Source organism: Crocodylus siamensis, chromosome 2 (assembly GCF_052110815.1).
Source record: "Crocodylus siamensis isolate JL-2025a chromosome 2, ASM5211081v1, whole genome shotgun sequence".
Classification (NCBI taxonomy): Eukaryota; Metazoa; Chordata; order Crocodylia; family Crocodylidae; genus Crocodylus; species Crocodylus siamensis.
The window spans coordinates 186,196,407-186,212,143 of NC_143396.1; positions in this window are offsets into that span (position 1 = coordinate 186,196,407).

Below are 15,737 nucleotides of genomic sequence, written 5' to 3' on the forward strand. Positions count from 1 at the left end.
TCTTTCTTTACATTGCTTAGGAGAACTTTGGCAGCCTGTCAAATTAGTAACCAAATACAAACATTGTGAGGCTGGGCTGACAGTGCTGTCAGTGCAGCAGATACTGTGGAGCTAATAGGGCCATAGTAATGAGTGGCAGGAAGAGCCAGGTGGGGCTGCCCACAGCTACTCCTTGAGACTCAGAACGTTTCCACAAAAGCTCACGTTCCTTTTAGTGCACAGAACAGGAACTCTCTCTCCCAATTGCAAGTGAGACAGAGAGAGCTTGACTGGGCTTCCTTCAGTTTTACCCAAAGCAAAGACTTACCAGCTGCCTACCCACTTCCTAGGATAATACTCTACTTTCAGCAACTATAGGTATTCTTATAGCTGTACGGGTCTGTGCCACACGGTAGTGAAGGTTCAAAGTTCAAATGCTGCTTATGATGTGTGGTGGAAGTCTTGTTGCAGTTCTACATAATATAATTTTGTAACAGCTGCAAAGGCTCGCTTGGCTGCAAACTGAGTGGGTGAGCTGTGCCTAAGAACTTTGAAAGAAATGCAGCAAAAAAAATTGCAGAGGGTGCATTAGCTTTCCCAGGCCAGATGGTGTGCTATGCACAGTGTATGCTTTTTATTAGAACATTTGAACTGTGACCAGAGCTCCCATTACAAACTGAGGGCTCTGATTGGCTGCTGTTGAGCCATAAAAAGTTAAGGGAGGGAAAAGAAGAACAGAGAAGCCAGAAGGGAGCAACACCAGCCTGGAGAGAGGGACAGAAACGCAGCGCCCTCCTCCTTTCCCTTTTCTTCCCCCTTCCCCCCCCCCATGCAGAGAGAATGGAGCCGAGGCTCACTGGGGAGCAGACATCAAGGCAGAGGAGAGCCTGAGTATCCCAGGAGAAGCTGATTTCCCACTCGGGTCAAAGTTGTGCAATCAGGGACACAGGTACCCAGGGAAAGAGTGGGGAGGGGTTGGTAAGCTAGGTGGGAGAAGCTGCCTGGTCAGAGACCTGCAGAAGAAAGTCCTCTGCTTGAGCTGGAAAGGCTCGTACTGCAGGAACAGAGACCTGCAGAGGGAATCCATTGTCTGCATGTGGAGGTGGAGGTGCTGGGAGAGAGAGACAACTCAGAAAGGGAGCAGGCTGTGAGAATCTCCAATCTGCACGGGTGTGAGGGGACACTTAATCCCTAGTGTTTGCAGGAAGAGTATTTTTCAGAAGGAAACTAAATAAAAGACGCCTATTACCTGCAGTGGCTGATCAGAGACTTGTTTTGCTGGGTTACTGAGGAAGACCAAGGAGTCCACTTTCCCCAGAGCAGCAGAAGACTCGCCTCCACGATCTCATGGTAGATCATAGTTAAAGCTGTGTTGCCATTTATTGTTATGGGAAGGGAATTGTGACCAGAGGAAAATCAACCTGGATTATCGGGGGGGGGGAAACTGTTTTAAAAGGTTATAACCAGGTGAAGGTAATTATTGAGGTTGTTTGATGCCAGTGGTGGGACCACCCAGTGTGTTGGAATTATTCACTTAATGTTGCAGTCGCTTTTATTATAACCTATTGTTGTTTGATATATTTTTCTTCTTTTGCTTATTCATTTCTTTTCTGTATATAGTTGTACATAATAAAGAAACCAGTGTGTTTGTTGGGTTCAGAGTAAATTCCTGGGCAATGAGGGTGAGGAACATACCTCTCCATGGGACACCTCAGTCATCAAATCTGCCTGAGGGGGGTCCCAGCACCACTGGCACCCTGAGGATCCAAAATCTGGCAACCACCCGGCCTAGTATGCCGGCACGGGTTACAATTTGTCTTACCTGTTTCCTTTTAAAGAAACCTATTCCATTTTATTTAAAACCTGTGTCAAAAGAATGGTATTCAGGTTGCATATTCAGGCACTTAAAAGTTAGTCAATACCTCAGCAAATTTATTTTGGTCCTTTGCATATATGCATTATGATACTCTCTTTACATGATTATATATCGGGGCGGGCAGTTATTTCGGGTGGAGGGCCGCTTACTGAGTTTGGGAAGCCATCAAGGCTGCATGACAGGCAGCCAGGGGCAGATATGTATTCATTTTCTAAATTTTTTAGGGGCCCCACAGGCTGGATAGAATGGCCTGGTGGGCTGCATCCGGCCCACGGGCCGCATTTTGTCCACCCCTGTTGCATACTATTTTTTCCTCACAAGTTTCCTGAGTTATTCACAGGATGGATGCACAGGAAGATGTTGTTAAAGTTGCGTAGGAATAAACCTGGTTCATAGTACTTCATTTTTTTTAATACATTACTCTGCAACCTAAACACTATTCTATAAACTTGGCGTTGTTATGTGTAGTGTGTGTAAGAATGGTCTTATATATTATTAAGTATTATGGATTATAATTTTTTTTGTAAATAGGATGAAATAGTATGTTAAGGCTGTAGTAGGAGATAGTAGCTAGATGTCTGAAGAACCAGAGTGGACGTTTTGGAGTCCAGTTTTTCAGTCCTTACACAGGCCGAACTGTTTCTATTAACCAAAAAGGGAAATCTGTTTATCATTTCATTTAAACATTTTGTTATAGAGGAAATATGCAATGAAAATGTTGAAAAAGTAGTAGTAAGATATTCATAGCCTTGTTGTTGTTGTTGTATGTAGATCTGATTAAGTTTCAAAACTTAGGAACAGTAGAAAAAGACTTACAAAGGTTAACCTCAAATATGTTGAGGTCATGTTATAGAAAGGCATATTATTTGGTAGTTGGAGAATTGCTAAGGCCTGAAAATTTTCTGAGCCTTGCTGACAAGTGGATTCAACAAATCAATGGCATGATGGCAGTGCTGCATGGAAGAAACCTCTGTAATTAGCTATTGTATCAGTTTTTCTGTAGCTGTCGTATCAGTTTTGTTTCAGTTTTTCTGCTATCAGTAGTGCTAAGATTTTCTGTTTCCACTTGGTTGCAATTTCACAACAAGCTGTATGACTGGTTTCTGGTTTGCAGTTTCTGTGCAACAATCTAAGAAAAGCAATATGTAATAATTTTGCATATTGGAGTGCAATATCCTGGTCATTGAAGTGCTAATATTAAACATTACACTTTCCTTTAGGAATGAATAGGAGTGTATCAAATTTGGCTTATTGGTGGCTGCAGAATAAAAGAGCAGGAAAACAATACAATAACTGTAGCTAAGCAAACCTCCCAACAAACGCTGATGCCAGTTATAGGACAATGGCATTATTCTAGGCTCCAGCTTAAATTGACATAACTCTGTTGCCAGAGACAGTTAAAAAGCAGTCTCAGGAAGGAAGTAGGGGATCAGAAGTCATAGAGTATCCAAAGAAGCAGGATGATGGGAAAAGAGTGGTATTGCAAAAGGAGTGAAAAAGTTGGGCCTTCCTCAATTTCAGCAGTGAGCCTTGGAGAGACATGCATACAGACTGGCTTGTTGGTTTATGAAGTTTTCTCTTAATGCCTTAGGTTTAAAATAACTAACATTTCCTATAAGGCTGCCTGGTCACTATAATTCAGGGGTGGGCAAAATACAGCTTTTGTCTGGGTCCCTCAATCCTACCCAGCCCAGGTGCAAGGGGCTGCCTGGGCTGTGGTGCATGCAGCTGGTCCCACTGCCCTCCGGTGCGCAGCAGGGCCAGGGTGGTATGGCAACTGGACTCCATTTTCTGGCAGCCCTAGCAGTGGCAGCTCCTTCTGGCTGCTGCTGATGGACGTAGCCCTGCTGCCTGGGCACCCTGGCCTGTCTGCCATGCACCCACTGTCAAGGGCAGGGCACACAGCTGGGCAGCTGGGATGGGGCCACGGGCTGGTAGAGAACAGTGTCCAGGAGCAAGACGAGCAGGCAACGCCAGGGAGACCCTGGGATTTTGGGGCGGTGACAGTGTGAGGCTGGGGGGGTGGGACAGAGCCCTGGTTCTGCAGGCAGGGATGTACAGGGAGCAGAACACAACTCTGCTCCTGGCCCATGCTGTCACTGCCCCGTGACCCCAGGGTCTCCATGGAGACTGGCTAGGACCCATGCAAGCAGGGCACATACCCAGGTGGGAGCTGTGATCTTTGGCCGGTGACAGCACAGAGCCAGGGCCAAGCTTTGATCTGCTCCCTGCATGTCCCTGCCTGTGGAACCTGTACCCATCACAGGGGTGTGCGGACAGTGGATTGTGGTTTTGCACCGGCCCTGCACTGTCACCACCCCATGACCCTACCCTGTGATCCCAGCCTCACCCACCTGCCCCACTCCCAAACACCACTCCCTGCTTGTCTTCTCATCCCACATAGGAAGTTTTGGTGAGTTGTGGGGAGGAGGGTAGGGTGGTTTCTGGGCCACAACAGTTTAGCAAAGCTCCACAGGCCCAAATAATTGCCCACCCCTGTTATAATCCATTTGATGCTGCTGCTAAAGGGAACAGAACTGCAGGATCTTCATTCACTTAAAAGTTCAATGGGATCTGATCTGTGATCCCAGCAATTTAACTTCCTGCCATGCTACCCATGCATGGCAGGAGGTGTGATTGTGGAATTGGGAATTGGATCCCAATTGTGCCATATTGCTGATTCAGGGGGAGCCCAGGATCATGATGCACCTGGCTTTGAGTGTGAGTCACCTGATCAGTGCTCTGACTCTCAGGATAGCATCAAAATCAAGGGCTCCGATGCATTTCTGAGGCCAGAAGCTCCACTTGGTTGATTGGCCTGACCACACTCAATTTAAGGAGCGATGGGAAATCACCACAAAGTTTTTACACATTTTGCCTAACAACTTTGGTTTATTCCCTGTTTAGTTGCACCTTTTAACTATGTGAACATGTGGTTGGGTTACTACTAGGGCTGTGCAAAAGTTTGGTCTCTGATTTGATTTGGCCCAATTCGGTGGCTGAATCTCTGAATCTGAATCAAATCAGAGGACCCTTGAATCGCTCTGAATTGAATCAGAACCCTCTAAATTGATTCAGAAAGATTTGACAATTCAGACGTAGACACAGCTTTAAATGTTTTTTCTACATACTTTGAGGTAGCAGGCAGCTCGTGAATGCTGTGATGCTGGGGCTCATGGAGTGTCCCACAGAAGCATGGGGGGCTCCCCAGTGTGCTTGGTAGCAGACCCGAAAGTGGACCAGAAGCACTTCCGGTCCGCTTCCGAGTCTGCTGGGCAGTGTGCTGGGGACCCCCCTGCACCTCCCAGGCTCAGCAGCTGGTGCCCCCTGGGTCTGGGGGGGACACCCAGGGTCTCCCCGCAGCTGATCACCGAGCCGGGAGGTGCAGGGAGGGCCCCCAGCATGGTCCCCGGCAGACCCAGAAATGGATCGGAAGTACTTCCAGTCCACTTCCAGGTTCACTGCCGAGCATGTGGAGGCCCCCCCCCCCCCCGCACTCCTGTGGAACGCTCTATGCGCCCCAGCATTGCAGTGTTCACAAGCCACACTGGTACCTCAAGGTATGTAGAAAAAACATTTAAAGCTGTGTCTGTGTTTGAATTGGTGATTCTCTGAATCAGCATAGAATCTTTTCATTCATCTGAATCCGAATCTGATCAGGGACAGTGATCTGAATCGAATCACTGTCCCTTATCCAGGCCGAATCCAATAAGGCCCAATTTGCACATCCCTAGTTACTACCTAAGATGGGAGTAATTGAAGTGTTTTTAGTGAAAGTCCAAAGTTATCAGCAGTTAGCCTAGTGCTATCAAGTAATTTTCTGAAACATCTAGGAACAAATCACTGCTGACAAAATTTGCAAAAGGGAGAGAATTTAGAAAAAATCATAAATGCTGATAAATGATAAGGACAAAGCAGTCATAAAGAGTAAATCTGGGTCATGTGATAAGATGGGCCTAGTCAGACAAACTGATTTAATTATGAGTGGGTTAGGCATTGGTCTAGATCCATTCGGTATGTTTTGGGCCGTGAGAGGTTTTGCTCCTGGTGATGAGGTTGGCAAGGTTTGATGTTTGTTTAAAGGATAGGATGGGTAGTTCTGGGAAGATCTCTTTAAGAATTGGGTCTCCTTCTAGTATGAGTTGCAATTGTTTAAGGATTTTCCATATAGGTTCCAGGGAGGGATGCTATGTCATAACCAGTGATGTGCAATTCATGGAAGTTTTTCTTTTGTACTGCAGCAATTCTTCATGAAGCATCCGGGTGGCTCTTCCAAAAGTGTGATCAACCTCAGAAAGGTCGTCCTCCATGGCCTAGTGCTACAGGTGCTTAATTGTTGGGCAGTCAGCTTATTTGTATCATGCTCCCATGCAATTATGATGTCTTATATCTTGGCTATTGATATTAGGAGGTTGGTTTAAAGCTGCAGATCTCTGTGCCTTGAGTTTATTTGCTTCCATTACCAGGGAAGTACTTTTGTGTCCTCCATCCTAAGTCTTTTCCATGTGGCACTGTACTCTGGGTTTTCTTTCAGCCCTTATCCATCTGCCATGCACATTTATGAACTCATTTTTCAGTTGCTTATTTTAGGATTTTTGTCCGTTAACCAAGGTTTTAGGTTAGATGAAAAAAAAAAAGAAAAAAAAAATGCTCCAGACTCATTGGCACCCTGTAATACTAGCAAGACTCCCAGAGTTTTCCTGTGTATCCCTGTGCCCTTCAGCATAGTTCATATCCCTTTTTATCTGATACCCACAAGCCCAGAAATCTTTTTCCTATGTACACCAGGTATCAATTCAAACTTTTGCAACTGAGCTTGTTTATATGGCTCATAATTTCCAGCTTCTTTTCTAGGTCCTTAGATGAAGCATCCACCTAGACAGGGAGAAAGATACTCAATTCAGTGCTCAGTGGCTACCCAATTTAAATCCTCTCAAAAATATGAAAAACTCATTTGTGTTATTCCTATACCTATAACAAGGTACCCGCTTAGAACTTATGCTGCCCATGGACCTAGGTGTCTTGGTTGTCATAGAGTCTGTCTCTGTCCACTGAATCGGAATGTTGCTGGCCCATTTTGTCCATTTGACATTCATGGTAGTTGATCTTTTTTCCCCAATCTCTTCACTGCTTCTTTCTTTCTACTCTCCATTCTTGTTCATCCTGCTATTCCTTCTCACTGTTTTCATTTTTCTCACTCTGTCTGCAAGTTGTTTGGCCTCTACATGCAGCTTTCTTTTTCAAGCTGATGTTCCCCCCCTAAACTATAGCCTGCTCAAGATCACCTGCTGATGAGTTATTTGATAGGAACCCAGTTGCTGCTTCTTTCATACTCTTTCATGTTCTGCTCTAGGAGGTTGTCGCTTAGATTTACTAGTCTGGCTGGCTTGTTCTGGCCTATCTCTCTCTATCTTTATTATATCTGCAGATCATGTGGATACTCAAGTCCCCTTCTGATCATTTTTTTTTCTGTTCCTCAGAGGAGAGCAGCAGCTATACATTTGGCTGGGTACACATGTCTAAATGATCTGGAAGAATTCTCCCAGTTTTGTTTCTCTTGTAGAAAAGAGATCCTTGAACAGGCATGTGAATGCTGAGTCCCTGAAGAGCAGACGGTGTGCACTGCTGAAGATGTGCCACTGGGGGCCCCTGTGCACTCATCTTGGCATGCCCTGCAGGTTACCTCAGTCTGCCTGGAGACAAGTGGCAGCAGTGTACAGGATAGCCCTGATTGGTTGACCCTGACTGCTCAGGGTCAGCCTGCGTCTTCCTGCAGCACAATGTGGGAATTGTGAAGGAGGCATGTTCTGGTCCCTGCTTGGCTGGAGGAGTAGAGTCCAGCCCAAGTGACACACTATGTCTGGGGGAGGAGGGAGAAGGGCAGGAAAACATCTTAGGATGCTGTAGAAGTGTGCTGTAGCTTCCCTCCAAAGGAAACATACAAACCTTTGCTTTTCCAGGAGAAACTCTCACAGGAGTGATTTAACCCTGGTTGTTCCTGGTGTATTTTTCTCCCAGAGGCCATCATTGGTCTGGGAGAAAAATCCTGAACATCTGTAGTTTCATATTTTTTTTATGGGAGAGCAGTAACTCTCCCAGAAGAAACTGAATGTCTATATGTGGCCAAAGTCAGCTCTTGATTATTTAGGTGCATCTCTGCTTATTTCTACCAGGTGACTTTTTTTGTACTCTTTTGGCTTTTATTCCTTCTCTAAGTCTTGCTTTCTTTGCTGTTGGCGTTGATCAGAAAATCACCGCTGTCTTTATCCCAACACACAGCTACCAAATATGTCAGTTCTTCCGCTGACTACATCTTTAACTTCTCCTGTTCCTTTGAACACACCAAATCATATACAACAGATGCCCATCTCTCCTGAAAGACTACCATTCCCTGGATTTGAAGAAGACCCAGCTTATTCTGATCACTTCTGTCTACCCCCCAGACAATCACTGACAAATTACCACCCTCAAAATCCAGTGAGGGTTTTGTAAGTGTTCTAATGTCCTTTTGATCTCTAGACTCTGTACCTGGCAAATAGTTGTGTTTCTTAGGGCTAGAGCAATTGTCCTGTAATTCCTTCCAGAGCGTGTTGGGAGGTTTACTTAGCTATAGCTGTTGCATTGTTTTCCTGTTGTTTTTTTTTCTTCTGCAGTCGTCTATTAGGCTTAATTAAAATATTCATAGAAGAAATTGTTATAACCAATATGTGATAAGATTATATCACCAAGTAGTGTTCAGAAAGTTGTTATATCTCAGTATTTTTAGGTTATTACATAGCAGTTTTATGTATAGCAGGGGACTTCATTATGGGATGAGATAGTGATCATGAATTGCTGAAATCATCTGTTTCCTTCCCAAGTCCCAAAAAATAGTACTTGGTCACAGGGAAATTAAATCCCTGTTATATAGTCAGTAATGCATGTATGACATCCCAGCAGAATTTGGTCTTTGGGCACCTCCGTTAATTGTGGAGGAAGAGACCAGACTATCTTGGAAGTTGGTTCCAGGTCCTAGCTGCCCTAACTGTGAACCTATTCTCCAACAACTTGTGGCCGTTATTCCTTGTTGTGCCGGGGGGCGCTAGGGGAAACAAGGTCTCTCCCAAGCCCTTCTTGTCCCCCCTAGTGAGTTTATAGACAGTCACCAGGTCCCCCCTCAGCCTTCTCTTGTGAAGGCTGAACAAGTTCAGGTCCCGCAGTCTCTCATTGTAGGGTCTGTCCTATTGTCCCCAGATCATGCGGGTGGCCCTCTGGACCCTCTCAATGTTGTCCACATCCCTCCTGAAGCAGGGCACACAGAACTGGACACAATACTCCAGCTGTGGCCTGACCAGCGTCAGACAGAGGGGGAGGATCACCTCCTTGTCCCTGCTAGAGATGCACCTGTGGATGCACGACAAGGTCCAGTTAGCCCTGCCAACCGTGACCTCGCATTGTCGGCCCATGTTCATCTTGGAATCAGTAATGACTCCAAGATCCCTTTCTGCCTCCATGGTCTCAAGAAGGGAGTTTCCCATCTTATAAGTGTGCTGATGGTTACTACTGCCCACATGCAGGCCCTGCACTTGTCAGTATTGAAGCACATCCTGTTTTTGCTAGTCCACCCCTGTAACCTATCCAGGTCTTGCTGCAGTCTTTCCCTCCCTACTAGCGTGCTCAGCTCACCCCAAATTTTGGTATCATCAGTGAATTTAAACAGGTTGCTTTTCATCCCATGGTCCAAATCGCTGATAAAGAAATTGAACAGCGCGAGCTCCATTTCTTTTCTACAGATGAAAATCTCTGTAATGAAATGCATCTTTTGCTTCACTACCACCATTTATCAGATGGTTCCATTTAGAGGGCTAGTAGCAAGGGAAATGGCAATACCCAAACCCAGCTCTTCTGGTATTCATAAATCTTGAAGCAGGATTGAAGAACACAAAGAGATTGGTCCAACAATGTAAGATTCCAGAACTGTTAAATATGTTTCTAACTTCCCCCATTTTTGTGTACTTTTGCTGGCAACTGCTAGTAGGGCAGGAGAAGGCTAGCCAAGTTCTCTCATGTTTTTAAGAGTCTGCTTGTGGTTTACATGTATACATTGATTAGAGTCTAGACTATGTTTATCTTAAACACATCATATTATGTTAGAATTGTTCTGCTTACTGTTCAAGAGAATATTCAGTTTGTTTTGTTAAGAAAATATTTCTGACAACGTATAATTACAACCACAGTTTAATCATTCTGCCACCTGAAGTGTTCAAGATCTATACAGCTTCCAAACTGTCTTGAGTGAGAACTGTGTATGTATCTGTGGGAAGATATTGGCCCCTGGCTGCTGTATTTTCTGAAAGTAAGAGATTTTTCATACATACTTATTATCCAAGTGAAACATAAAAGACTGATTGAGATTTCTCTTTTTACAGTGTTCTAGATTTGCAGAGATGAATTATGAAGCTGTCTTTTCTCCACAGTACTACCAAGTCTTTCAGCCACTACAAGAACATTCCTATTGATCTGCATCCTAATAGTGTATATTGTGCAAGTGTTGTCATTGTTTATCCATTTAGCTCCTACAAAGCCTATCAAGCAGGGGTAGGCAACATTTTTGGTTGGAGTGCCAAAAAACCTGCAATGTCTACCTTGTAAGGTGCTGGAGTGCCGACACACTAGAAAAACAGATCTGGGGCAGGGGGTACATGACAGGATGCACTGCATGTTAATATAGTTAATAATCATAAATGTTGCCCTTTTTTTACAGTAAATACCAGGTTTTCTAAAAATTCTAAACCTGGTGACCATAAATAAAACTTAATATACTACCTTTGTTTTTGTGTGGTTTTTTTGTTAAGCATGTTGTGTTGAAAGAAGAGAGAGAAGACAGAAAAAAGATGAAAAGGACAGCTAGAGAAAGAAAAGAGGAGACAGAGAAAAATGGACAGAGAAAGAGAAAAAGAAGAAATAGAAAAAGGAGAGAAGAGAGAAAGAAAAAGAGGAGGAATGGGGAAATAAGAGAAGAGAGAAAATGAGGAGAAGGAAGAGAAGAAAAAGAAGAACAGCAGAAAGAAGAGAAAAAAGAAAAAAGAGAAAGTGTGTGTCCCTTGCTGCCCAAGTCTCCCACTGTTACCAGCTGTATTTCGGGCCTGCTAGTTCAGGGCAGTGTCTGGAAGAGGGAGGCAGTGACACCCCAACAGCAGCTGCGAGGGCCAAGGTGCCCAGACCTCCTCAATGGTCCCAGAGTGGGGGTAGCCTGGGCCCAGAGCCGGGAGGGATGGAGGGACTGGCCACGGCTTGGGTAGACAGATGCCCTGCCCCACTCAGGTGGGGGCAGCACTGGGATGCTGAGCAGTGGGGCTGGGCATTCGGGGCAGGGTCTGGGGGGAGAGAAGGAGGTGCCATGGGCAGGCCAGCGCAGCCAGGCCCCTGTGAAGGTGGCAGCTGGAGGAGCCGGGGCTGGGTGGGAAGCGGGGGCTGCCCCAGGGCTTGGCAACTCAGGCCATGGCAGCTGGGCAGGGGCACCCAGCAGCACCTGAGGTGGGGCCCAACTCAGCCCATGCAGCTCCATGGGGTGGGCTACAGCTGCCCTACTCGTGAGGGGACGGCACCTGGCCAGGGCAGGATGCCAGGCTTGAGGGCCTCTGGGCTTGGCTTCCATGTGCTCTGGGCATAGCACGAGTGGGGTGAAGCCACCCCGGTGCAGTGCCCTGGCCGTGGGATTGCCCCTGGGAAAAGCTGCCGTAGGCAACGCTTGGGCCAAGCTGACCAGGAACCTTCAGTACAGCAGCACTCCCAGGTACCAGCCCCACCCAGCTGCAGCTCCTCTCCAGGGGCAGGGGCAGCAGAACGCAGACTGCGTCCCTGCTCCTCACCCCGCCCCAGGTGCCTGCCACAGCACTGGGACCTGCGGCTGCTCCAGAGAGCTCAGAGCAGCAACTTAAAAAACATTTATTTTTTAAAATAATTTTCTCACACACCTCCTGGCCGATGAAAATGTCTCCATGTGCCACTAATTGGCATATGTGCCAGGGGGGTTGCCTATCCCTGCTGTAAAGTGACTTGGTTCATTGTAGCTAGATGGATCGATGTTATATTAAGTAGGCAATGTTTCTTTGGCAATGCTGGTTTGGACATTTAATTGCTCTTCATACTTACTGTAAAGACAAAAGGATGTAAAGTTTGCTCACTTCTCTTACACTAGATTGTTGAATACTAACTGTGTAGCAGCAGCAGCCTACTGGGCTTTGAATGAGTAAATACAATAAATATTACAAAACAATAGAAAATTAATTACTTTCCCAGACCTGAGATCTGCTTTTTGCAACTTAGCTTGTAAAATTCATGCAGTATCTTTTCAAACTATTATATAAGGTTGAAGTTAGTGATTATTATATTAACCATCCAAGTACTTTGCTTCAAACCAACCCTACCTTGCCTATAGTAGCAAGTATCTTTGTACAAGTTGTCTTGTAGCAGTTGTTGCTGAGATCTCAGCTGAAACAGCTGCAGGTACAATGCTTTGGCAGTTCATATATATATCCTGGCTTTCAGAGCAGGCATTTCTAGACACTATCATGATATTTTTAATTCGCTGAGTCAAGGAATTTTAAATGCACAATTGGATGTGAGATTGGATGTGGAAGAGCAGTATCATTAAAGAATATTAAAAAATATGTAGAGAACAGGACAGGGATGTATAAACTAGTATTCCCATCCCTCCTGCTTTTCTTTTTCAAGTTTTCTCTATTTTATTACCATACCCACCAATCCCTACATTCTCCATAAACACGTTTAGGTTTTTCTTGAGCTCCTTAACATCCTTGTTTTAATGGTCTTTCCAAGTATCTGATTCTGTATGTGTATTTCCCATTGTGTGAAGTAATTCAGCCCATGTTCTCTAGTTACTAAATGCTTTCTAATTTTAGGAATTAACCTCTGTTCTCTTTCTTCCTGATGTTAAGAAGAGGAATTCTTAGGGTGTCCTCCTTTTAAGGAGCTTGGCAGAGTAACAGGATTCTGTTATCCCTAGAATGGGGTTAAGGGTCAGGACAGAGATAGTTTGGCAATAGCAAATTTAAGGTAAACATAGCATAATAAATATGTACACTGGGATATTTGTTAACATTTGCTAGTATGGGCTTATCAAAGCTGGTGAGGCTAAATGGCTGCATCTGAGTGCATCATGTTGGAAGAAGTATGGACAAGCTGTCTAAGTAATAAGCAGAGAACAAAAGTCAAAAGGTACTGCATAATTTGAATCCCTCTCTTGAGTGGTCTATTTAACAAACTCAACAAAGACCGCTGATGTATAAAGCACATTTTGCAATAAACAAATTATATAAGTCACAAAAAATTGCAGAAAGAGGCCAGTGGGTTTTTTTTTTGAAAGCAAAAAGCTTTCCTTGCCTACCCATGCCAGATTCACTGTGGTTTACATTTATATATAGCTTAGACTATGACCATTTGGAAATGAAACCTATATTGTTTTAGGATTGCTTTGTTTATGGGTCTAGTGACTATTCGTTTTCTTTTATTTAGAAAACATTTGTCAATATATTCATTTTTCATTATAAACAAGTTCAGAATGTAATTTATTTCCCGATTCTTAAATAGTATTACTCAGTTTTATGACTATATGAAAACAGTGTAACTCCTACACATGAGGGACAAAGATATTGTACAGCCAGCAACAACATTTTCTAATTTATGTAATTATATTCTCAAACTGTCCCTTTCATGTACTTTATTTTTATATATAAAAAATACATGAAATGGACAAAACACTGTTCCGTTGAAACGGATGTCAAAGCAGAATGCTGCTGTTTCGCACAGCCTTACTAAGCAGTGTTTATATATATATATATATATATATATGTAAAATAAAATATAAAGTATTTTAATATAAAAAAAATATATAAAAAACACTGCTTAGTAAGGCTGTGCGAAACAGCAGCATTCTGCTTTGACATCCGTTTCAACGGAACAGTGTTTTGTTTTCAGTTTTGTTTCATTTCGAAAGCACTGTTCTGTTCCGTTTTGTCAAAACGCTTTTGCTGTTTTGATGCTGTTTCGACATTTCGATCAGGCTGGGGAAAGGAACTCAGCCAAGTTGAGTTCACCTCCCCAGTGCTGCGATCGGCTTCCCGCGGCCCCGTGGAACTCAGCCCAGCGGTGGGAGGCAGACCACAGCGCTGGCTTTGCCCACTTTCTGCCATCAGGGTAAGCTCCATGGGGCTGGCAGAGCCAACTGGAGCGCAGCCTGGCTGGAAGCAGGCAGAGCCGGTACTGCGCTCCCATTGGCTCCGCCAGCCCCACTGAGCACAGCTTGGCCGTGGGACATGGGGAGAGCGAGGGGCTGCGCTCCACACTGGGCTGCGCCACATTGGGCTGCGGAGCTGCGGGGAGCTCCCCTGTCTCCCACCACCTGACTGGCTGCTTCGAAATTCAAAACGTTTTGAAATGTTTTGACTGCCCTCATTTTGTTTCAAGGCTGTTTCAAAGCCCTTCATTTCATTTTGATTGTGCTGTTTTGAGCTCAAAATTAATTGAAACAGTGTCAAAACAAAACAGCCAGTGAAATTTTGCACAGCCCTACTTCTTAGTGTACAGGTTTGGCTGCCTTCTATAAACAGTTGAAAAATACTAAAAGCAGACCTTCCTAGACTCTTGTCCTAGTGACTGTCAGAATACCAGAAGTGCTCTCCTTTATCATGCTTGCCAACCTATGAAAGATTACAAACTTCTCATCTGTTGACCTAGTTACCTTTCTTAAGAACATTGGAACTTATCAAAGGATGCTTGAGGAGGATAAATCAATCATGCTTCTGCTCATGGTTTCTTGCAGCTTTCTGAAAGATACCAATGCATGATTATGGTTGTAATGTTTTGAAAAATCAGGATTTAGTGATTTGAACTTCAGTTCAGGAAATTCTCAGACTAAGCAATGTTTTGCAGAAAACAGGCATTTGCTGTTGGTACCTAGAATTGTCAGTTGATGACACGTTTCCTAATGAAGCATGAGAACCTAATTTGGCCTGCACCACAACTAGGATGATCTTATTGCAGGCAAGATGATATTTGCTGCATTTTGCTGGATATTAGTCTAAACTTATATCTGGTTGGCACCTGTACTCCAAAACTGGCATCACACCTTTGTGAGAAGGCACAATGCCACTCTGACAGATGGGGAGAAATGTAAGCATGCCAGAGAACCAGTGTATGTATCAAGGGGTCAGATTTCTCTCCAGGAATGTTGAAATACCGGTACATGCAGAGCTTCTGTATCTGAGGCACACGTGTTTCTTGGCAATGACCAAAGTTCCTGCTGAATATCTTGGCACAGCACGCAAAGAAGCTCAGTGAATTTTCGTGGGTTCCATGGGGTTTCGACACCATGGGAGCCCGTATATAATTTCTGTTAAGCATGGCTCTATGAATATAAACAGAGGAGAGAATATATTTTGCAAATTATTCTTTCTTAATAATAGATTAAGAACTGTTTAAATGCCATCATAGCTTTCATGGACTATGACTCTTTTTATTAGTTAATGGTTGGTTTATCCTGGTCTGAAAGCAATAGAAACTGTGGCTTGGCAATCAACCCAAACTGCGAATGTCACAGTTTAAAACTTAATTCCACTTCTTTCTCATAATTTATTTTTTTTTATTTAAAAGTAAATTCTGGATTCCCTTCACACTTTAATACTTCATCAAGAAATTAGGTTCCTCTGTATTCCAGCACAAGAAATGGTGGATTAAAATTAACTCAAGGGCATTCCTTCCTTTAGCAGAAAGTAATTCTGCATGGTTTATTTCCATTTATTTACTTTTTTTTCCTTCAGAATTACTGTAAAGGTTTTCTATTTCATCCATTACAGCACAGTGTTTTTCGCATTTGAATAGC